This window comes from Cydia splendana, chromosome 13 (genome assembly GCF_910591565.1).
Source record: "Cydia splendana chromosome 13, ilCydSple1.2, whole genome shotgun sequence".
NCBI lineage: Eukaryota > Metazoa > Arthropoda > Insecta > Lepidoptera > Tortricidae > Cydia > Cydia splendana.
The window spans coordinates 2,168,377-2,192,274 of NC_085972.1; the positions used below are offsets into that span (position 1 = coordinate 2,168,377).

At 37.3% G+C, this 23,898-nt stretch overlaps 1 protein-coding gene across 1 annotated transcript in view; it reads left to right on the forward strand.

The window, feature by feature from the left end:
• The window catches only part of LOC134796352 (G-protein coupled receptor Mth2-like), a 127,370-nt gene that overhangs the window by 87,845 nt on the left and 15,627 nt on the right, over positions 1-23,898 (forward strand). The gene's annotated exons all lie outside the window — the stretch shown is intronic.

Here is a 23,898-nt window from a genome sequence, read left to right on the forward strand (position 1 = left end):
ATATCGTAAATATAGTAATCTGAACGGAACCTTTAGTGACATCATCTGCGTCAATGCTGCAAGTGCTGCAATAGTACCTACGAATAGCGTTTCATTCCAAGACTACATCTGCTGCAGTCGTCTTTCGAATTTCACATTAATGAGTGTATGAAAATCTTTATTTCAGGCATAAAAAAAACTCGTAATCCATCTTGCGCGAAACAATAAGCGCTAGCGATGTTATTCATATCAATACCATAACTATTATAGATTTAAAATACTGAACAGTGAATGCCGCTAAAATATCTCGAAAGATCAAATTATGCATTGTGTGTTGTTTGATTAGGAATATTCATATAATAATTTAAGGTAAATTCAATTAACAACTGAAATGCTAGTAAAAGTGAAACTTACCGCATCAAATTGGCAGGATTAGCAAATACGGCCGTTACGGCTTAATCGCATAGCCCATAGCCAAACAAAGCCGAACAAACTATGCATGGTAATCCAAACAAGCATTTCAACTAAAATTGCCTCATTCCGTTTATCAAACTTTCGCAACCTGTTGGGATAATCCTGATAGCGTTGTTGCGGATTATTACTGTGGTTTTAGCGAATAGAAAAAGCCGCATATGAGTTAAGGATGACTCACGCTAGACCGGGCCGTGCCCGGGCCGAGGCGTCCGACATGCCATTTTCTATGACGGCTGATCGGTGATCACGTGATGCTTTCCATAGAAAGCAAAGCGCTTGAAGTTCCGGCCCGGCCCCAGCCAGCTCTAGTGTGTCATCCTTTAAATACGGTTGTTTATAAAATTAAAATCAGATTTTTTCGGTCCAGCCGGGCTAGCACCTGATCCGCGCGACAGTATACAGTAGATAGACTACCCGTCCCTCTTTTATTAACATAGAAAAAGACGGATAGTCTATCTCCCCGCGAGATACTTCCAAGTGTGTTACCCCGGTAATAATCTTACCCCACCTTACCTTATAAGTAATTTCACTCTGATAATTGCCTTGAAATAATTATAATCTTTTATCTGATATGAGTAACGAGTTTCGCATTATCGAGCGCATTCTTGAACGCTTTCAAGTTGTTATAAGGATAAGTAATTGCAATTTGATAAGATCGTGATAAAGATAGTTAGTCTGGCGCTCATACTGTCAATACTACGTTTATATCAAGTTTATATTATACCTAATCCATTTTCTTTTTCAAAAAACGAAATGAGTGAAAAAATTCCATCGAACTACCGAACCTGGCCGCATTGCCAACATGCCAATCGCTTACGCTCCGTAGCGATCGAAACGCAACTGTCACTGTCGCACTAATACGGAAGAGTGATAAAGAGACACAAAGCGTCTCGTTGTCGTAGCGAAAGCGATTTTCACCGTGGCTAGGCCGGCTGGTCATTAAATTTTACGAGAATTGGTTGAAAAATGCCACCGACAGAGGAGAATATCCGGACATACGAAAGCATTATTGCCCAAGCTGAAACGGAGACCTTCGCTAACGTTCGGTGCTCGGTCAATTACGCAAAACCCACTTGCAACATCCCACTAATCCGGGGTTAAGCGGTTAAACCGTTAATCCAGTGTCAAATTGTAGTAATGGTAACTCCAGGTTAAACCGCTTAATCCCGGGTTAGTGGAATGGTGCAAGTGGTGCTAATAAGCAGAAAAAGATAATAACTACACAACAATCTTACATCGATCATCTCGTAATTGACTGGAGCTCGTTAAAGCCTTGAGTTGCTCTCATTAGTTGTATGAAAGAAACTAATTAAAGTGCTCGTGATTTTTGTGAGGAAATAAGAAGTTTTGACTTACAATTTGGAATATTGGGGTCATAATGCTGTTTGATAGAAATAAACCTTTTTTCCATAGGTAATGAAAAAAGAAATAGGTAACTTTGAGCCTTCTCTACGTCTTACGTAAGCGAACAACTCGCGAACGCGACGCGGCGCGGCGCAGCGCGGCGGGCCCAAGGCGTTCGCGTTCGCAACGAGATCGCCCACGTAGGACACTTCTATATAGGTATCAAAGGATTGGGATAGGGAGCAGTGGTGGCCGAGTGGATATGACGTCTGACTTTCAATCCGGAGGTCGCGGGTTCAAATCCTGGCTCGTACCAATGAGTTTTTCGAAACTTATGTACGAAATATCATTTGATATTTACCACTAGCTTTTCGGTGAAGGAAAACATCGTGAGGAAACCTGCATACATCTGGGAAGAAATTCAAAGGTGTATGTGAAGTCCCCAATCCGCATTGGGCTAGCGTGGGGACTATAGCCCAAGCCCTCTCGCGCATGAGAGGAGGCTTGTGCCCAGCAGTGGGACGTATATAGGCTGAAATGATGATGATCAAAGGATTGATTCACCTCGCGCCGCATCGCTCCGCTTCGCGTTCGCGTGTTGTTCGCCTACGTAGTACGCTGCGTAATAGAAGAAAATTGTCTTTCAACAAGAAGATGCCTTTACGATTGAGATAATATATTAATTAATAGGTAGGTACGGACAAGAACTTTAATTATTTAATAATACCTACTTAGGTACGCTATGAAAGGTCTGCTGTACACCCCAAGCCCTAAATGGATAAACAATTAAAACTGTATCTGATTAATCCACATTTATACCCAATTTTTTTTTGGTTTGAACTCCTTGATGTTACAGGCTCTTTCAGCTCTCTCTTTTACTATTTTTAATAATAAATAATAAATAAAATCATTTTATTTCGGATATAAACTCATAGTTGTTAGTGACATTTAAAATGAACTTATAAAATAGTGTTAGTGGAATTACAATCTAATTATATCTTAACCTAAGTACTTATTTAATGAGTAGTAGCGAGTTCTTTCCAGTGGGGCGAAAACGATAATAATTTATATAAACTAACAAATACAAAGAGAAGAATAGATGAAAACCTCACATTATTTGTTATTCCTATTATCATGTCGCTGACCCCAAACATACTGGGCCAATACCAATAACTCAGTCTGATCCTAAATAAACTGCTTGAATAAACATCACAAACAGCACGTTTCTCACCTGCCCAATGAATAAATTACACAAAGAATATTATTTGTACAACTTACAGACCAATTCGAACGTCCACTGATCAATATATTGTTTTAAACTAACAAGATTTTCACTCATACTTTTACACGTCAGGCCATAAATAAACGTAAGTTTTACGCGATTATGTCCCTTGTTACCTATAAAAGTACACTGATCATGTGAAAAGTGTTTTTTTTAAACCAAAAGCGTCACTTTTGACACTGATAAATCAGTATCATATTGGAAACAGATCGAATAACTAAAACTGGAATTGGTCTGTACGTCTTAAGAGGCCGTCAGCCGTGGGCTTTATCTCGGAGTGTCACCGCCGCGCTGCCGTCTCGATACCAGATTAGACACAAACACGCTCTAAGATACTCGTCTGACGGCTAGTTTTTGGAAAATTTGCAAAATGGCGGAGCCATGGTGGTTCGCGGAGGGTACAGTTCGCAAAGCCACTAGTTTAATAGGATGAAAGGGGATGAAGTCTCGTGACTGCTACTCCATATTTACAAACATTATTCTTTCTGGATTATTAACATTATTGAAAAAAAAGATAATGCAATTTGATGTATATTAATCACAGCGGGCATCCCTTGATTTGATATTTTTCGATTTTCTAATGATTATAAATAAAGAGTTATGAGCTTTTAAAAATTGTATACAGTTTATTTTTGTTAACTCTTATAAAATCAAAAACACTTAAACGATGGGGCATTGCTATTGTTATTATACGAATACATCAAATTGTATAAAAATATTTTCTAAAAGTAGGTAATGTTAATATCCAGGGACGTAAATAGGGACGGTAGTATGTTTGTCCAATTTCCTCTTAAGAAGCCGTCAGCCGTGGGCGTTATCTCGGACTGTCACCGCCGCGCTACCGTCTCGATACCAGATTAGACACAAACACGCTCTACTCGTCTGACGGCCTTTTAAAGAGTTCGATAACAGCGCATTAAATGTGTCACGGTTTGGATTGGTTTGTGATAACTAGGGCTGGGGAACGTAGGAATTTTATAATTTGATTTAGGAATTGAACACAATTGCTAAGCAAACTAGTAAATTATGTCAAGCGAAGTAATAGATTTCTATGTATATTGACATATCTAGGCATATAATTCCAAAAAGATATAACAGTATAAATGGGAAAGTTTGTACGTTTGGATGTTTGTCGCTCAAGGAAATTTCACATAGATAGTTTATTGTAACCCACAGAAGACCCACTGTCTATGAAAACCTCTATTAAAAACAGTTGTCATAGGTTTCGAATCTATATGATCCTCCATAAGTCATAACATATTATTTTTAAATTTTTCATTGCGTTCGTAAAAATCGTAAATAAATTACATACTGAGTCGCCGGCAATATGCTAAGATAAGACCATTTCGTGGTACTTTATTCTTTTTTTGCATATGTACATTGTCTCGTTTGTGTTTACAAATATTTATATTTCTTTTATAATCGTCCATTACGCGCCAATACGAATGTATCTACTCGTAAACAAACAATTGTTAAAGATAACCCATTTTTAAACGCTTCTCTCCCAAGAACGACAAAAGCCAACTGAAATATTTTGTCTCTAGGGTACATTCTCACAATTAATTCCACGGTACATTAACCCCGCAACCAAACAATGCAATTAACATGAAGGACGTTCGCGGGACCTCGTGGAATAAATAACTAATAAAGCCGATAAGGCCAAGTCCCGGTTCCACTTAAAGAGATTGCCCCGGAGCCTCTAGGCACCACATTCATTCTACGGGGATCGAGATAGTGATGTACTGTGGGAATATTCCTAGGAATCCGGGAATAATTATGATAGTGTTCCGCAAAAGGTTGTTCAGTCAATATCAAAAGTTGCGAATCGGACTACCATTTTCTCTAATAATTTAACTAAAAGTTATATGAAAAAAAAACTTTGTAAATAAAAAAATACATGAATATTTTTTTAAAGAAAACACCGCCAAATCGTAGTTGTACCTACTCGTAAACCTGTTTGAGATATCTATGACACGAGAGTGATAAAAAAATTAATTCACCCTTTCTTTGGTGACATAATGACACTAATTTGTGTTATTGTAGGTGGTTATCTTATTAGGAACCTAAGAAAATTACATATCTTTCTAATTTTTTATAGATTGTTACTGTCATAATGCAATCTTTACAACTTTTGAGATACCTATTACCTAATCCCTTTGTAAACTGTCAGCATATTTGTCGCAGACCGTCTATAATGAATGTATGACGGCTGCGTTTGATGGAATGTCAAGTATTGAAATAGTCTATGCTTGAGTGTGTTTGACTGCGATACAGTGACTTTTATTTGAATGACCCGAACAGCTTCTTTAATGGATTGGTTCCTGGCTGATTCTGAGGACAGCCCGAAATGAGATGACAATACATCCTGAGTGGAACCGTCAGTCAGATTTGAATTGGAAAGTATCGCGGTGAACCTTACTACATTCCTATAATTAATATTTTATGAATTCTATAGTTTTAGCTGTGCCGTTCATGGAGTATCTTTAATTTATGTACTCCCCGTCATATTAATATATTGATACCAAAAATTTGCACAATATTCCCAGGAACACCCCATCCTTAGCTCAAACCAGTTAATATGAGCATTCTCTGTACAAAAATACAGCCCCCAGTGTCGAAATAAATATCGTTAAGTACGGAACTGTCTCCAACAGAAACTCTAAGCGATATATCAGATAACCGTCTGACGCTTGCTGTATGGGATCCCACGTGTTGACTTTAATCTCATTTTGAAATGGCTGTTTCAGTTTGAATTAGATATATTACTTATATGTTTTGATCAAGATTTAAATCTCGTTGCACTAACCACGATCGTAGAATACGCACATTGGTGGTGCGAAAGAAATCACTCTTTAGTAACAATACGGTTTTTTACCGGCCTCTGTCTAATTAATTATATTTATGTTGTTTCTTTTACTGATCTGTCCACTAAAGAGCATTATCTCTTTCTATATTATATCAACGTATTGGATAGATATAGGAGATTTATATGAAGAAAAAGGCGTTACTCCGCCTGTAACTAATATTCACATAGCGTACTCATTATACTACTCTTTGGCGTACTCTTTGTAGGTTTTTCTTATTTAGTAAATTCTGACCAAAAATACGGTTTAATTACGACTCTACATAATTATTTTATTAGACAGCCCATGTTTCTAATCGACTAATAGCATTTTATGTTATCTACTGGAATAATTGCTGTATGCGTTACCTACCAAAAGTTGATGAACACGATGCATTATAAGAACCAAATTCGATTAAGTATTGATAAAAATCTTGTTATGTAATACGAGCCATACAATTTTCATAAGCATCAAATTCCTAACTCACTGTTGAGTAAATGTCAACATTTTGCCATCCGTAAACAACACACGGCGCCCGGATCGCACCAATGTTTACTTTCTATTACCTGAAGCTATTACTAAAAACCATACACCGACCAGAATAATGTGATACATACGCGGGTGCTACGGTTCTTGAGGCCTATAATACTGGTTTTGGTATAGGTGTTTCTATTACCATTACGGACAGAATAGGTTGTTACGGAAGTCATTTTTCGCAGCAAAGACCTCCAGCTAAATTCGGTAGAATGCTGCAGAGACCAGTTCAAAAAAAAGGTGTTCCGAAAGTTCGCAAGTTCGAGTTTTGTCCGAAGCGGTGAATTTTTTAATTTTTCCTTTAACGCATTTGTTGGAAAGGAAGTAAACACTGCCAACTTTTACGCAGCGCTACGCTCGCAGCGGATCCCAGCGTTTTCCCGCTTTGTAGAGGAAAGCGACTACGAACAGAGAATCTACCGAGCGGGCTCCCGGCGCTCAATGTGTTAATATACAAACGGGTGTAGAGGTCTATGATACTGGTCATGGGTGTGACGTGACGTGTCGGTGTCATGGGTGTGACGATGGAAAAATAGCCCTCTTAATATTATGGTTGCGAAATATGGCACGTGCTTCGGAAGTGGATGAAGGGACGTTATATTGAATAATAGCATCTGCCACTGACTTCGTCTGTGTTGAAAATGTTACATTGTTTTCTCACCTCGGATGTTGATTTCCGAATATGAGATTTTAGGGTGCAAAACTTTATGATACGTAGAGAGTTCCTTTACTCGAAACCGGTTTTCCATACAAACGTATTCACTATTTTCCCAATTATTATAAGAGTTAGGAGCGAAAAACAGGTTTCATACAAATTTTAGAAAGCTCCTGACTCTTATAATTATAATGAAAATCTAAAAAAATCTACAGGCGGGCATAGCTATGATTAAAATACATCAAATTGTGTAAAAATATTTTAAGATTAAGATTAGAAAGATTAAGTCTGGCGGTTCAAAGGGGCAACGCCGCCAGTATTCTAGGCTCCATTCCAGAAGCGGGTAGCTTTGGAGAGATATTTTATATTTAGTTTTAGTTGTTAGTAAATTAGATTTTGTGTAAGTATTATTTTTAAATGACCTGGTATGTACTTTAATACAACGTAAACGTTTTTACGTTATAAATTATGAAATATTTTCCATAAAGTAAATATCCAGAGAGGAAAATGAGGACTACGTTTGCATGGAGAATCGATCGTCCCTTATCCTCTTAATGTTGTATTGGAGCGATCACTAGTATATATTCCTAGTATTAGGTTTCAATAACTGGCCAGCTTTCAATAACTGACCACATTATACTAAAATAAATCCTATTTATAGGTGAATAGAATTCATTTTTGGTTTGGGTTGGCCAGTTACTGGCGAATTAGCCTACGAAGCATCGATAACTATCGATATAGGAACACCCTACCTGTCATTGAGTTTTCCCACGTTGTATTCGATGTCTGTTATAAACATTTGTGTGTCACTATATTCAATTTCAATTTCATTTATGATATTTAAGTACCAACCGAGACCATTTTTGTAAGTACTTACGAATATGACGTATAAAATATGGTAGATGTTCAAATCCTTTCAGGATCTTTCACTTCATTAGATATTAAGTTCACAGCTGCCTCCTCAAAATGTAATTTAAAAGTTTCCAGATCTGAAAGACTTTTAGGAATCTGTATTATTTCTTTCAAGGTTATTCAACAGTTTAGGGAGCTCACTAATCGGCTTTTTCCGTAACATGGAATGAATCCGTTTATACCCTGAAACCAATTAATGGAATTAATGAGATTGAGTAATAATCTCATTTATCGGTGAATAAACTGTAACTCTTGAAATATAATATAGTTATATTGCAAAAATAGAGCAAAGTTCAGTTTTGGTTTCAGTGCTAATTTTGGGTCTTTAAAGCTGATCATGTTATACCAACTATTACAATATAGTTAAACATATTACACAGCAGTGTATTGTAAGCTATAGCAGGATAGAGTTAGACCCATGGTATAATAATATACTCCGCCTGGTACTCCATTCCCGTCTTTTCTAGGTCACCTAACTGACACAAGCCTACGTCATCATGCGACAGCGCTATATGATAATATGCGATAGCGCTATATATAGCGGCCATGTTATTGTGACGTAGGCCTGTGTCACTCTGGGAATAGAAGACCATGTTTTATTAGACTATGGTTAGACCTAGCTAACTTGACAGCGATTTTGATAGCCCAGACTGTGAAAGTGCTATTTTAACGCCCTAATTTCATCGAAGTTTGAACTAGAGTTATATACTTAAACCTTTTTGACTGCCATTTGTCGTAATCGAAAAATTGTTACGCTTACGCCAACATCACAGGTACGATCTAAAAATATGAACTTTGCATTGAAAACATACTTTGACAGCCGTTCGCCATAACATTGAGGATAACTTAAGCGCTATTGGCACGAAAACTTACGAAGCCTTCAAGGGTTATTAGCGTTCAAAGGGTTAATTAATTCGGTTACGAAAATAATAATATAACTATATTCGTGGCCGTATGTACCAAAATTTCACTTTGGCTTTATTGGGCTTTACCGTCAAAACTTAACCGAAATATACAAAGGTTTAATAATTGTTTGGCATTCTGTTACAAGCAAAGGCTTAAATAACTTCCTTTCAGTTGTGATACCTTATATCTTCACAAGTTTGGAATGATGTTTACCTCCGGACCTTGGGGTTTGTTCCAATCGCTTACCGGTATCGTCTTGGGTCGTCCCATTCGATTTTCGTCAAGTTCTTAAATTAGTCCTATTCTGCTTTCGTCGCTCATTCTAGATTGGTCACAATCGTCGGTGGCTTTCACTGTAGAATGAGTGACGAAAGCAGAATAGGACTAATTTAAGAACTAGACCAAAAACGAATGGGACGACCCAAGACGATACCCGCTTACCTAGCGCTGGCGGGTGTCGAACTTCTGTATAGGTAATATAGTAACGCAACATGGCTCGTGATCATATATTCCTGGTCAGGCTTTATATGTCCAAGTAGTATCAAGTACTTTACGTTACTTCACTGTAGGTAATATCACCACACACTGACTTACTGTCGGTTGCACCAACCACAATTAACAGACTGATCAACGTCAAGCAGCAGATAACTATGTAACTTTCCATACGATAAAATTTAGAGTACGCTAAAACGGTGACAGACGGTTTGGTACAACCGACCCTTAGAAGAGCAGAACTTGTAAACCAATCGTTAAACAACAGATCAATATTATGGTTCTCTTAGTGCAGTTTTAAGTGGAATCCCGCCATGGTATATGAAATGGGGTATAATTTAAGGATGACACACTACAAGGGTCGGGGCCCGGGCCGGGGCCCCCGACATTTCTTTTTCTATGACAGGTGACGCTGATCACGTGATGCTTTTGAAAACTCCAAGCTCCATTCATGGACCTAGAATACTACGGACGTAGTTTTGCTAAGACAAAAACTGTGATTCCATGATCCACCAATTTCCTAGTATTTACGCGTGACACACACACACTGACAGTTATCTCAATGCCCTCATCCACCAATTTGCCGTCAGACGGATCGAAACGTCAGTGAAGTAAATTTATCCAAGAAAAATGTAAAATATGCCGGCATGCGTAGTTAAATCCTGCAAGAATTGTACCGATCGAAAGAAAAAAATTGACGGAATAACTTTTCATAGCTAATTTTATCAATTATCACGGTAAGTACATAAAATCTCCATATTTCATTGTTTATAAATGCGAAACAGGAGTGTGGCCAGTAAGTTGAATAGGGTAATTTCCCGAAAGTAGGGTAATTGATGCCCTTCTTATTAAATCATTATGTATATAAGAGATCATTTAGGATATTTAGGTAAATAGCTAAATTATTGATTTTGCATTTCAAACTAGGTCGGTATGGTAATTTCCCGATAATAAGGAGATTAAAGACGTTTACATGAATAATGTTTGATAGTTAACGTTTATTTGTTATGTAAGGTAAACCATACTCATGGTGCTCGACGCGGTCACAGTCCAGTACATGTCATCTTGAAACTGAAGTCATTGTCAATACAGGTGACAGCAAGGTGTCATCTATTGGGCATTAACATGTCGAGCACTAGTATATTAACCTTATATTTATTTTTTGTTTAAAACCAGATATGTTACAAGTTAAATATCATTAGGTATTGAAAATAATATTTGCACAAAGTAATTGTGCAACAATGCGCATTTTTCAAGACCTATAAAATCAGTTAGGTACACACTTTTTTATTATCTAACGTAAAACTGTCCTATTTTAATATTTGAAAACAAGGGCGATATTGAAAATAATTGTTTCACCATTAGGGGAGAATTTGTGTTACATGGTTATCACTCGTCTACACGCACACTTTCAAACCGTCCGCCATTGCAGTGTCACAGTTTGTCTTAAGTGACATTCCCTCTGTCAAATATATAACTCTATGGCTCCATTTATAAACCAAGAGCGACAGAACCACTAGATCTCAAGGTCTTCTTATACAGGTTTGTCCGCGAACACAACTCGCCTGTACTCTGGCAACCAATGAGTTTATACGGCCTTATTTCCAGCACGTGACGGGCATTTCTGTTGTTCATAACTCCTATCTTTCTCAGCATCTTATCCTTCTCTTCCCTTTACTTGAAATTCAATTTTATGCGTCTGAAATCAGGGTCGGATTTTCCAGTTACGTGACTGAGCTAGATACGACATTGTTGAACTGAGTCAATGTTACCTGCTAGCAAAACGCCAACGCAAGTTTTCTTAACCAACTTAGGATCGGGAATAGGGAAAGGCTACTCTATTTCAATTGGTGTAAAGTCTAGTTTCAAGTAAGAATGCTCTAGGCTGGGTATCAATGGAACTTTATACTCTGACACGATCATATTTAGTTACCTTATCTCGCTGGAAGTGCGGGTGTAAATAACAATTCCTGTTTGGGTATCTGGAACCTATTGAGCAACATCTTTCCTTACTTACCCTAAGTAAACTGTTTTGTGATACGTCGTAGCAGATACAGGTATCGGAACCGATAATAAATTTTATTAACCTCTGGTTTGTGGACGATTATGATTCCTAGAAGTTTCAAAATCATAAAAATATTTTCATTAACATGTTCGCCCGGTTATCAGTCAGTCACCACAATCACTACCGATAACGCTAGGGAATACTTTACTTATCTTTCAACGTAGAAACACTCCTATTCCTAGAAATATTCAGCTCGGTATCAGCCGATAGTGCTGGCAAAGTCTACAAATTAAAATTCTCATCCTTAGACTTCAGTCTTCAGTTTTTGCTACTCTCTTTCTCTATTTATCTCTCCGTCTTTCTTTCTCTCGCATTTTCTTGGATGCATCCTGATTCACTAGTTTTTACAAAGGCAACTACCATTTCACCTTCGCAGTTCCAAGTGTTCCAACCCAGAGGGGGACCCAGACCTTGTTAAAATCAGTCCCGTTTCCTCAAGATATTTTCGCCATAAAAATTTACTAACAAGTTAAAGCCTGACAAGATTCTGCCAAAGCCAAGAGCCTGAAAAGTTAAGGCTCTGAGGGTCTACCGTGAACTATGTCCGACGTGTTGCCTCCCTGTCACACTTGTAAATTCGTACGTTAGTGTGACAGAGAGGCATGGTTCGCGGTAGGTCCTCTGAGATTGTGTCGCTACAAGCAGATTACATATGGTAATAATGTACGTAAGTCATAATTATATAATACCTACCTATAGTCAATTAAAATGTCAATACCGTTAATGACAACGATTAGTTTCAAAACACTACGACGCCGACGCAATACTTCGTCCTTTTAGTTCAAGTTCAAAGTTCAAATATATTTTATTCATGTAGGCCTTATGAAAAGTTATAAGTACGTATTACATATTATTATCTTTATTTATTTGGATTCTTAGGCTAGGTGATTTATAATATGAATATAAAAGTAAAATATAAAAACACTTACAAAACAATAAAAAATACATATAAACACATTATAAAAAACCTAACCTAGGTTACCGCTGGCAGCGGGGCTTGGCCCAAGCTGCCGGTGGCCAAGTGAGGAACCGACGTACTATACGCGCCATGTCCAAAATTACCGCCTTCTGCATCTGACCCTTGATCCAACCACCCAGCGAGAGTCTCTCTAGGTGTTGGTCGAGACTCTTCGCTATGAGACCGTTCGCTGACACAACTATCGGAACAATGATCGTCGAGTCAACATCCCACATGGCGGTAATCTCATGAGCTAAGTCTAGGTACTTGCTGGACTTGTCCTTCTCGGTCTTCACGAGATTCTCATCATGGGGGATGGTGACGTCGGCGAGCACGGCCCGGCGCTGCGATCGGTCTATCAGCACGATGTAGGCTTATTGGCGACAATAGTCCTGTCAGTGATGATAGATCGATCCCAATAGAGCGTGGCACGACCATTCTCGAGAACAGGTGCAGGTAAGTACTTGTAGTACGGTACTTCGCGGTCCACAAGGCCGTATAGAAGAGCAAGTTGCTGGTAAATAATCCTGGCTACGAGATTATGTCTGTGCAAGTACTCACCGTTAGCAAGATGAGAACAACCGGAAATGATATGCCTGAGTGACTCTCCGGGACGGCGGCATGCCTGACAAATGTCGACCGTACCGTCCTTCAGGATATATTTCCGATAGTTGTTCGTCATCATCACTTCGTCCGCAATTGCACAGGCAAAACCCTCGGTTTCTCCGAAGAGGTCCCCGAATCGGTATTACATATATTATTTTCTTAAGCTAATTATCAGAGCAATTTATTGTTTTTATTATTATTCCATTGCATTATCATAAAGATCAAATTTAATACTAAGAATTTCACAAAAGGTCGTCAAACATTATTTTTTTTATTGATGTAGAGATAGACCAAGAAAAGTCTGGAGAGATTTTGACAGCACACGCAGTACAGGTGTTATTTTAAGCGTCAAACTTCTATGAAATAATGACGTATAATTAACACTGGCGATATGTTTTATTTATTGTACCTATTCAAAATATTTTTCCTTGCATCTTTTGTAGCATTTTTCTGATGCTTTTCAACGTGGTTGTCAAAGAGTCTCCTTGCCAGTAAAATAAATTAGTACTTATAACTGAAAATTCGCAACATGGCGAAGGTCAAATAAAATGTTGTAAGAGTACTTCACTTAGTTTTATTAGACAAGTTGTTAAATCGAAGCTGAAGTTCTTGAAAAGTTAGACTTGACTTGAATTAGTCTCTTGAAGGGACTACTCAGAATTTTTAAAACAATCTTCAAGACGCTCTGTCTGGACGCATAATTCAAAGTTTAACTAGAAGCACAAAGGTTTAATAGTTTTAATTTTAGTGTTTCTTATAGACAAAACCTTAAGAGTTCTCATCCTTTATAAAACTATGGGAGAACCTAAAAAATACAGTTTTTCAAAAAAAATCGTATAAATATGTGCCTACTTTGCTAAGGCTAATGCTATCACACTGGGTAATTGTGTTCCAACAGTAAAGTTATTGTACGTTGAAACTCTATTACAACCTCATTTAGTATTACAACATGATAGCAATGACGGTCTACTGTATGATAATTTTAAATGTACAATTGAGGAGCAAATTCTGGAGCAAAGTACATTTTACGGTTTTAAAAAAACACAACCCACGACTCAGATCCCTACGGAGTCTCTTAAAAAAGGTTGAAATATCCAAACATTTAAGACAAAAAATCAATCGCTTTATCAACACTATCTAAATGATTAAATACCTCAGATTCCGGAGAACGGAATCTTTTATCGGAATGGAAGCCGGAAATTTTAGATCCGGTATTCCGGTAAATCACACTTAAACGTCGAGAGGGATTTCCCGTGTCCGGGTGAGTATGACGTAACTTCGAGGATACTTGAGTGAATGGACTGATAAGAATTGTACAATCGGCTTTTAAAGTATAATAGAGCTAGTATCAGGTGAATTTATCGGTTTGGGCTGCGGTGGTTGGTGGAAAAAAAACACCTGATACTAGTTGTCTATAGCAGTCACTGTAGCCAAGATCATTTTCAAACAATATTTAAGTTTCGTTTGGTGTTTTCTATAAACGAATGCCATGTCACGTGGCTATGAGGTCCCCTGTATTCGGTGTATACTGCACTTTTCTACTTTATAGAGTTCTGTAGCCAAAATGACGAAATGACGGCGCAACCAGTAATATTTAAACGTTATAAAATCATTCACCATCCAATTCTTGTACTGAATTGAAAATGAATTCCAATTGCTTTGCAACATAAAAGTGGTAAGCTAGTAGTTTTAAAAATTGTACCTACTCACCATCTCAATAATTATTCCTCTAAGAATGCCACGACTCCTTTTAAACTCCGCAAAAGTATTTCAAAACAAAAAACCCTGAAAAGGTTGTTCATCTTTGCAATACACAAAATAAAGTTTCGTTAACATTTTTACAGATTCGCGTCTCAGCTCTCCAGTAAAATATCCAATTCCATTCACTGATCCCTTCCGAACTTGTTTTGTCAACTTTCAAGGACCTTATTCTTCATTTACTCTGTAACACTGGGCTGAAACGCCATACTACGGAACTTGTAAAGAGTATCATGTGCGCACATCATGTCTGTATTACGCAAGTGGAAAGGAGACGATCACTTCTCCTTACAAACGTATAACGTATAGGTACGTATAGTATGTATATTTGTAATCTACTTACAAAACCCTTTCATTTGATACCCCACATAGTAAGTTTAAAAAAAAAACTACCTACTACGAGTATAATGTGTATGTTTGAATTTTCCATGACGTGTAGCTACGTCATATACGACGATGTCATACATGACGTGTAACATTATTAGCATAATGTAAGCTGATTACGCGATTTGACACTATCTCAGGGCCAAATAGAATCTTGTCATGCTTTACATCACAATGTCAAAAGACATTCTACATTTATGGTATCTACTTATCAGGTTATCACCACTTGGTTCCTTATAAACAGAACATTTTTAAAGTCAATAAACAGTTGTATGTAAGCTAACAAGACCCGAATCGCACTTGAGATGGTTCTAATTGGCCTTCAAATAAGTCGACCGGACAGCACTTTCCTTCTAAATGATTTGTAACAATAGACGTGATGCAACACTTAGACCTTTTTTTTCATCGGGTAAAAATAAATGTACATATAGTATCGATCCTTAGTATCCCAGTAATATCCAAAAACCTTAACGGATTAATAAATGCAAGTTATTTTTTTTCAATTTTTTATTGGTGACCAAAAATATTAACCTACTACGTTCTATTTACAGTCATATTAAAGATCCAGGAAATAAGATCTCAGTAACTTCAACTGACTGTATGTATATGGGTCTGTATGGATGGAACTATGTAAAAAAATCACGAAGTACATACTTTTCCAACAACTATACCTCTAAAAACAGTACCTATACTTTTATATCGTTTTGTATAACCTATGTCTCTCGATAATCGGAATATTGTAATCCGTTATCGGCATTTACATACTTCTCAAAGCTATAACAGTCTTTAACCAATACTTATTAAAAAATCTCCTGGGAACTGGCATTTAGTAGGAGGTTCTGTGATACATGCGGTGCCAGTGGGGAGACACTCCTGACTTCGGGCAAACTCGGCTCCGTTCGGCTCAGCATTGCTCCGAGCGATTATTAGGGTTGACACAACATGACATCCCTTTGCATGCACGACCACAGATAAGATAATGAGTTAGACAGGGATATCATGATTCGACCCTGAATCGCTGTCAAACTTCGGTTCTGTAGGAAGTGTCCTTTCTGTACGGTAGTACAATACTATTACTTATTCTGTGGCGATGCCACGTCATCTGATTACATGCTTACAAGCACGTCTTACATTTCTAACAAAATAAAATAAACAAGCCGCAATTGCGACGTGGCGTCTTTTTTAGGCGATTTGCGGTAAAGGGATCATTAAGTAGGCAAATGGTGCTTTTTGAGTGATGGAGTCCATTTTGTTCTATGAGTGTTTTCATAGTCGTGGGAAAATAACAAGCTACATGTATGTACCTACTTGTACGTATCATTACATTATCTAAGTATAGAGCTTCCAAAATTATTCAGACCTCTAATAGTAACCACCTTTAAGGCTAAGGAAGGGGAATAGTCAAGAATTTGTAATAATTATAGCTCGCCGATGTTCTGACTCCAATGTTTCATACTGTATCTGCCTTTGTACGTAAGGCCTATGTGGTGAATACAGGCATATACAACTTATTGGACGGAAGACCGTCATAGGACAAGGTATTTGGATATGAACTCCGCTCAGACACGGTCAGAAAGGAAGAGCTTCACTCCTGCTCTACCAACCTGGTAAATGGAGCAAAAGCGACGAAAGAGCTTCTCGGTCTTCCCTTATAGAAGATCTTCCCCACGCTGATTTTAAAGTGAATAATAATATAAATTACTCGCCAGTGGCATTTTTTTGCTTAAAATTGGTCGCCATAACGTCATATCCTGTGGTTACGCTGAAACGGAACATATATTTCACGTTGCGTAGGTACTCTCTGACAATATCTTTATATGCCTAAGATTAAACAGTCCGTCAATGTCCATTTGCTTTACTAAGATTATTGCACGTCATATGATATGATAAAAAACACCGCAAACGAGTAACTTGGTATCTCGGTACTTACTCGTAGGTACCCATTCAAGAATTTTATTACCAAAAAGCACCTACAAAATGGCATGGACATAATTATTAGATATATTTGTCACTCATGAAGTCATGAAAGAACATCAATAACTCTAAAGTTAAAAGACACAGACATGGTTGTTTAGAAGCTGCACACATAGGTACAGTCACCAGCAATAATATGTTACACAATGAAGGCCGCAAAAATATGTGACGCGCTCTTGTTGTACTGCGAATAAGATCGTGTCAGATATTTTTGCGGCCTTCGTTGTGTAACATATTATTGCTGGTGACTGTACCTAGTTAAAATTTAAACCGATACGGTATCAACATAACTGCAGGCCACTTTGCTGTATATTGTTATGTGCGAAGTGATTGGTAGGGAAAGACGAGTGACGCCAACCAACGTATGTATGGCGTGGGAAACATGTAAGCTTGCTTGAGACATCTTTATGCAACGTGACTTTCCTTTGACTGTCAGATAACCAAATCTCGGAAAAACGCGTGTGTCATTGTGTGTCATTTTGAAATCATGACCGTAGGTACAATAGAGACTTCCTTATACCAATTTCAACGACTAATTATGCCCCAATGACGTCCGTAGACTGTGAACTAACATTTTCCACTCATAATGGGCCCTACATTATACCTAGTTGTTTTAAAAATACTGCGTTCTTCCAGACCTTGCAGATAACTGATGTACCTCATAGCCATCCGAGCAGTGCCACAGTCATGTATGGAAAGGTTGAATAGTTAAATTATTTCATTGCCCTTTAGATCTTTAATTGTTTCTTACAGATTTACAATTTTATGCACATGGGCATTTTCACTTAAAAGTGTACCATTTTCTTTTTTTTAGAAAATTCAACAACATTTGGGTTATTTCTACTCAGAATCACGAGGACTATGGATTATAAAAGAAAAAATATGTGTCCCAAAAAAAATTACAGATTGTATGGACAGGTACATTTTGTATGGATCGTTACAAAACTGGCACCCAAAATTTGTATGAAAAACAGGGGACACTTTTTAGGGTTCCGTACCCAAAAGGTAAAACGGGACCCTATTACTAAGACTTCGCTGTCCGTCCGTCCGTCCGTCTGTCTGTCACCAGGCTGTATCTCACGAACCGTGATAGCTAGACAGTTGAAATTTTCACAGATGATGTATTTCTGTTGCCGCTATAACAACAAATACTAAAAACAGAATAAAATAAAGATTTAAATGGGGCTCCCATACAACAAACGTGATTTTTGACCAAAGTTAAGCAACGTCGGGCGTGGCCAGTACTTTGATGGGTGACCGTTTTTATTTTTTGCATTTTTTTCCGTTTTTTTTTTTCATTATGGTACGGAACCCTTCGTGCGCGAGTCCGACTCGCACTTGCCCGGTTTTTTTTCTTTGTCTCATTCAATCGTGCTCGTGATTCTGAGTCTAAATAACCCAATAGTTGATGGTTTTTCGAAAAAAAGTAAATGCCCAACTAACATTAGGCGCTAAATACCTATAAGGGTTAAAAGAGTTCTACATAAGCGTTTGTTTACTCTAGAGGTTCTATTGATGTTCTAAAAATATGAGTTATAGCCGGCTATAACTCCCTAATACCCCCGGATTGGGTACAATTTTTATCACCTTGGGTTGTAAAACGGCGCTACAGTAGAGAAATAAGAGGTATAAGAGCGCTAAATTAGTGCTGTAATAGCGTTGATTAAGTACTTAGGATTTAAAAGGGTGCCAAATAAGCGACTACTAACTATTTGAGTAGTAGTGTAGGGCCATATAGATGATACTTTGAGCTTTAGATGGTATATTAGCATTCAAAGTCAATATTTGTAACACTTAAGAAGGTAATTGCGCATTTTTTCCTTAGCCCTATCTGTTTTGGTTGCAATGTTTCCATTTTGTATTATTATTCACAAGCTTGCACTGTGACAGCTTGAAGTGAAATGTAATGGCGGATAAATAAAATCAAATAATTATTTTAGTTCACTGATGCCGGCGTTATCTGCGGATTTATGATGGCGAAATTAATTACACTGTCAATAACTATATGTATTACTAACAAAATTGTAAAGGTCCTCTGATCCTTTGCATATTTATCTGAATATAATATTTTATTACTTGTGGTCCACCGTATTTAATTATAGAAAAATTGCACAATATACCTGAAATCCGGTTTTAAATATAACAATATTAACATTAAGCCATAATTGAGTAAAAGTATCGATTTTTATTAAGTATTTACGTTCTAATTAATAGTTTTTGTTTTGCTTATTGATTCATCGGTCATCTCAACATGGCGCTATAGGCTTAGGTTGCAAGTAAGACTCTATTAACAGTATAAGATGTACTAAGGTATTGAATAACGCTCATCTGCGACTACATGATCTATAATAGTGACTCGTAACTTCTCTTTTCGACTGTAAGTGATACAAGAGAGTTAAGTAGCGATTGCGATACACAGAGCTATAAAAGACTTTTCATCGCCTGTTTAGAACTTTAAGTGAAAATTGCAGCTGCTTATTACTCATATAGATGTTAAGGTGGTAGAATTCACTTGGAGCTATAATACTAGCTGCTTAAGATGCATTATAGCGGCCAAAACGGCTACTGTGGATCTTAAAGCTATACATGGACCTCTTAAAGACCTTGATATCACCAGAGCCTGTAAGTTTAGAATATGTAGCTATTCTACAGCCGTTCTATGTCTTTAGGTGATAAAATAAGTGCTAAGTGTCGTCTAATTGTTTGTTGGGTGATAGCATTTTTTTGGAAAACCCCCACATACCACCACATTCTTTATAGTTGGTTGGTACGTCTATCCACGCATTCGTTGGCTGTAATCGAAAAAGCTGATAGATGAATCCCGCTCGTGCACCACACTTCGATGCGCTCGCTGCTTTTATACGATCTGGTCTGTTCGTGGCTTCCAGTAATATTGCCCGAGTAGGCGAGTATTTAGGTAAACCAGTATAAAAGCACATTAAGGTATAGTAAGCTGCAAAAGTACATATCCATTTTATAAATGGAATTCATTCATTAACCCTCTGCAACTGTGGTGACTTTTTTAGAGAGATTCTACTGATGTGGTGTCTATCAGACCTCATTTTCGATAATTCATTAAAAATAATCTAATGGCAAAATGGTAACTATTGTTTTATATAACAATCAATCCATTTATAATTTGATAAATTCAATTGTAAAATACGTTTAAAATAAAATACATAAGAAATATATAATAAATCTTAATGAGATCACACTTTCTTACAATTTGTACTTAGGCTAACAAAAAAATTAAAAAATACTTAACAATCAACGACTTCAAGTAACTTCATTAATTTTCCTTCTTTTGAACATTATATTTATACTTTAAAAAAAATAGAGAAAATCTAAAGACAGAATAAGGCACTAATCAGTCCTGAAGTTGGTACTTATTTTAAAGGATTTTCGTCGATCAACTATGTAAAATATAATTATTTATGTGGTGAGGTCTCTCAGACACTATAGAAACATTACTATTTTTGTGAGGTGACGTCTGATAGACCCCATGGAATTACTATGAACAAGTAGGTACATATTTTTCTTTTATATAGGTCTGTGGGACACCCGCAGCTCATATCTCCCGATGCATGCACCACATTGCCGCTCGGGCATCACTGTCCGATGCCGCGAGTCGTTTGAGGAAGGTAATGAGCGAGACAGAACTATATCGCGCCGTACGCTGACATAGCAACAAAAAAAATATTTGGCGGTGTCTGATAGACCGCACATCAGTCGCAGAGGGTTAAGTGGGCATGCACTTTTAAAACTCATAAAGCCACTCAAAAAGCTACGTCGGTACATGTCATGTAAGTGTAAATGACCATATTAGCTTGAAATCAAATATCACCCAAAAAAATCCAAAAACCAAGTAGGTATATTTCTAGGTACCTATAAATTTTATAAATAAAATACAGTCCGTCAGCATTTTTGCAGCAAAATGCATTCACAATCTACATAGTTGCCACGATTCTTTGAACGTTTGGCCTGAGTATTCGACTCATCTATTCCTCGAAAGCGATTAGAATACGCCAGAAATTCTTCCTCGCCTCAGATTTATCCATCAACTCCACTATCTGATATCGGCATGTGTGTAGTAAATTACGCCTTATCTTCAAGGCGCGCTCAAGGTACGAAATCAACATTAGGAGAGCGCTAACCTGAAATTTGGCTTGGAAGAGATATGCGTTTAGATAAGGTCGTGTTATAGCGAATTTGTAGGTAAGTATAGAGAGAGCTTGAGAGATTACTGTTTTATTTAGTTAAAAGATTAATATACTCTGTCAAGCAATTTCCGTCAGTAGAAGAACGGCAAATTTAAAAATGTAGGCGCGATGGGTTTTCGTTCCATAGAAAATTTGAATTTCGCGCCTTTTTCTACTGACAAACTTGTTTGACCCGGCTATATTGATGTTTTTAATTCAAGTGAAAATACACAGTGATAATTTTTTATCAGTGTTATGCAAAATATCATTAATATTTATCATTATAGTGCCTAATTATCAGTATTCAGTAGCAATATGTGGTTTATCTTTTTGATTAATTATTATCATAACAAAGATTTTTGCATTCAATTACAAAATTTACCAGTTTCGTACTTAAATATGAGTGTTTTCGATGTCTACAATATGTACTGTAGTTTTTCAAACAAGTAGGTGAGCCTGAGGAAAGGCTAGGTGATTAAATTATAGTTTACATTTGTGCCTACACTAATTCTCTATTAAATGCGAGCAGTTAGATGCTTACTAGAATACCCCATCATCATCATCATCATCATCATCATCATCATCATCATCATCATCATCATCATCATATCAGCCAGAGGACGTCCACTGCCAGGACATAGGCCTCCCCTAAAGAGTGCCACAATGACCGGTCTTGCGCCACCCGCATCCAGCGGACTCCCGCTACCTTTACTAGGTCATCAGTCCACCTTGTGGGGGTCTACCCACGCTGCGTCTTCCGGTACGTGGTCGCCACTCGAGAACCTTTCCGCCCCAATGGCCATCGGTTCTACGTGCAATGTGCTAGAATACCTACTAGTAGAAGTCATTTTAGTCAGTAATGTTGAAACTTAATATTCAGACTTCATAATAATTAGGCTATTCAAATTATATCATAACAAACGTTTAAATAGCGTCCAGGTAGCCAAGCTTTACCGAGGCACGTCCTCTTATTTACGTGACCAATTTAAATATATTGCGTCGGTTCAATTTCTTTATGGACGCCAAAGTTCAAGAGGAACACTTGAGCTGAATTCTGAGAAGGAGGCTGTTTCTGTTTCAACGATTTGATAAGAAATAGAATAAAATAAGAATAAGAAACCATTGCAATCTACACAAGAAATGGTAGTAGTTACAATTTATATAAAAATAACATTAACAATTAGCATGTGTGACAAAAGGAATAAGCATAAGCTGCGTTGGTCATTTCATTACAGAATGACCGCGCAACGCTGATTTTCAGTCCGTCCCCCCTCCATAGAACCACATTGATAGGTATGTGGGTTAGTAGAATTTTATACCGAAATACTAAGAATAAAATGCATGCAAGATTTTAGTATAAAAGATAAAAACACAAAAAGTAAAAATCTCTAGTTTTATCTATTATTTTTACAGTTTGCAGTTTGTTTGCAATTTGATTATGGTTTTCATCTGGTCGTGTCGTCGGGAATCTCACGCGCAACAATTAAGTAGTGCAAGTGAAATGCTTCCTTATCAGATGACTCGTGATTATAACTATTTCGTTAGCACTTCGTGCTCAGGGTTCGCTGATTGATGCTCACGGTCAAGGTCATATCAAAATGTAAAACCGTATCAAATTGTTAAAACAGAATTGGCCTTCAGGATGATTTGTGTGATTTATCATTGTTTAAATGACGTCCCTAATTGACTGTCCTTGTCACGTAAATGGTGACCTAATTTGGCGTGTCATATTTTTTACATGCATCACCAATAAAGCTGGGTGGGACTGAATAAATATGATAGTACGTTATCTTTATCATAAACATATATCGTGACACATTCTAATATTTTACCTGACGAGCCCTTGGTGACGTTTATACTACTGGCTTGGTAGCGTTGGTGCTAGCTTCTTCCCGCGACTTCATCTGCGTGTAATTATGATAATGCAATCAATATAAAAACTATCCTATGTCGTTTTTCGGGCCTCAATCTCCATACCAAATTTCATTTAAATCGGTTTAGCGGTTTAAGCCTGAAGAGGTAACAGACAGAAAAAGTTACTTTCGCATTCATTCATAGAGGTAGTAGGGATGGTTTCTGCATGTGAATTATACGAGTAGGTAGTCACAGCAAGTCGGACAAAGCACATATTACGAAATAATATTTTAAACGTTCGCGTTTTGAACACATATTATCTCACATTAATAGACGGGTCTAACGCGAATAAATAATTGAATAAAAATTACCAAACGCAACGAAAGCGAAATCAAGGGATTTACCGACGTTTCGACACAGGTTTCACTGGTCGTGGTCGCGGCTGACTGATATCCCAGCAACATGTCAAAACAGAGATTTGTGCAACTACCCGACGAAAAGTGTATGGAAAAGTTTGGAGTAGACATCACATTTTCAAACCACCCACTACACATAATATTACAAACTTTGTAATATATATGCAGGTATATTAATGATAATAAGTATTGGGTATCATAATACTGTCTAGATGGTTCTTTTTCCCACATCTTACCAAAACAGCTTTCACTTAAAATCTTTG